This window comes from Octodon degus, unplaced genomic scaffold (genome assembly GCF_000260255.1).
Source record: "Octodon degus isolate 3935 unplaced genomic scaffold, OctDeg1.0 scaffold00226, whole genome shotgun sequence".
Lineage (NCBI taxonomy): Eukaryota > Metazoa > Chordata > Mammalia > Rodentia > Octodontidae > Octodon > Octodon degus.
In genome coordinates, this window is record NW_004524802.1 from 1,385,066 (window position 1) to 1,387,591 (window position 2,526).

Sequence of the window (2,526 nt, forward strand, 5' to 3'; positions counted from 1 at the left end):
TGTGTCAGGCTAGGATTACAGTGGAAGCGTAAAAGGATACAAAATTTAGCATTAATTTTTACAGGTTATAACATCAGCCACCTTATCTTTGGCAAAAGGGCCAATCATGTTCCCTGGAGAAAGATGACCACTCTAATCAGTGCTGCTGGAAGAACTGGCTCTCCACATGTTGAAGACTAAAATTAGACCCATGTCTATTGCCGTGCACTAAAATGAAAATGGATCAAAAGTTTGAATAGTAAAACAGAAACACTAAATCTACTAGAAGAAAAAGTAGGTAGAAGTCTTAAAGAAATAGGGGTAGGCAGAGAGCTCATGAGCAAAAACCAAAGTGTACAAGAAATACTTCAAAGACCCAACAACTAGGATCTCATCTTATTTATTTATTTTTTAATCTCATCTTATTGAAAATTTTTATTTTTTATTTTTATTTATTTAATTTTTTTGGTGGAGCCAAGGATTGAACTAAGGCCCTTGTGCTTGCCAGGCAAATGCTTATTCTACTGAGCTGTCTCCCTGGCCCCTATTTTATTTTTATTTTCATTATAATTTTGTATTTTAGGGAAGGGTCTACAAGGTGTTCAGGGTCTCACTACTAGATTGGACCTGTAGTGATTCTGCTGTTTACAGCCTCCCAAGTGCTGGGATTATAGGCATACACCACACGCCCAGTCTCAATTGTCGTCTTAGCTACTCCTGGGGTGGGACAGGCACAGCAGGCCCAGAGATTGTGGCTCCACCTTCAACCCCCAACTGCCATACCTGCTTGTAGGAGCTTTAATCCACTGAGCTGTTTGGCTGGCCCTGAAAAATTTTAGCATATGAAAAGAAATCACCAACAGAGTAAAAAGAAAAAGAATTGGGGAAAAGTTTTAGCCAATTGTCCATCTATTTGAAGCACATCCTAAAGATGAAAATAAGAGTTTTTTGTTTTTTGTTTTTTTCCAGAAGGGGGGATTGAACTCAGGCCCTTGTACTTGCCAAGGAAGCCCTTATTCTACTGAGCCATCTCCCCAGCCCCTGAGCCATCTCCCTGGCCCTAGAAAGCTTTTTAAAAAATCAGGCCCCCAAATTCAAAAACCCAATAAAAAAGGGTATCTGATGGGGCTGGGGAGATAGCTCAGCGGCTTAAGCACCTGCAAGGTCCTGAGTTCGATCCCTGGTACTGTGAAAACAAAACGAAACAAATAAAAAAGGATGAACAAGGGGGCCTGCCCCATAGCTCAGTTCTTTAAGTGGCTGCTTCAACAAAGCAGTCAGGCTCCGGTTGCTTTGGTTCGATCCCCACAACACAAGACAGCCAGTCATGCCTTGAAGGCATTCCGGAAAAAAAAAAAAAAAAAGGATGAACAAATACAAATGGCAAGTAGATACATGAAAAAATGTTCAACATCATTGGTCATTAGAGAAATGCAAATTGAAACAACACTGAGATAACATCTTACTCCAGAAAGAATAGTTGTCATCAAGAAGACAACCAGGGGAGCTGGGGAGATGGCTAAGTGGAATAAGCGCTTCTCTGGCAAGCTCAAAGGCCTGAGTTCAATCCCCAGTTCCAAAAAAAAAAAAAAAAAAACACAACCAGGGGAGCTGGGGAGATGACTCAGTGGAATAAGTGCTTCCCTGGCAAACGCAAGGTCCTGAGTTCAATTCCAGGTTCCGGAAAAAAAAAAAAAAGACAACCAATAGCAAATGCTAGAGGGGCTGTAGTGGGGAAAGGAACCCTTCTCCACTGTTGGTGGGCATGGAGAGTCCTCAAAACACTAGGATTGGAGGTCCCATTTGACCCAGTTCTTTCCCTACTGGGTATTTTCCCGGAAGATGTGTGCCCATGTTTATAGCAGCACAATTTGTCATAGCTAAATCTTGGAAACAATTCAAATTCTCATCAACTAAGGAATGGATAAAAAAAAAAAAAAAAAAAAAAAAAAGATGTAGTTTTTGGTTTTTGTTTTGCGGAACCAGGGATTGAACTCAGGCCCTTGTACTTGTTAGGGAAGAGCTTATTCCAATGAGCCATCTCTCTGGCACCTAGAGGTAGTAGATTATACAATGGAGTATTGCTCAGCTATAAAGAAAAATAGGTAAATGTATGCAAAAGAGATGATACTCATAAGTAAAATAAATCAGACTTGCATGTGTAAACACCTATTGTCTCCTTGGTGTAGGAAACTGAAAGAGTAAATAAAAGGCAAAAAGTAGAGTGAATATTGTGAAAGGAAAAGAAACGGCTCAAAAGGAAAAAGCAGCTGAGTGTGGGGAGAGGAGAAGAGCAGGAAGGGGAAAAATATGTAAGTGTGTGTACTCAAGATAGCTAAGATAATTGTAGTACTGATTTCTATTAGTTTATTGAAAGGAACAGTACGTGTGCTTTTTTATCAATCTTATATGCCTATATCTGGTAATCTGAGCAACTGCTTTGAAGATAGCAATGTACAATATAATAACCATTGTTTATTTCTTATTATCTTGTTATTTTTATTCTCATATATCTATTCATATTGTTTTTTTTTAATTTTATTTATT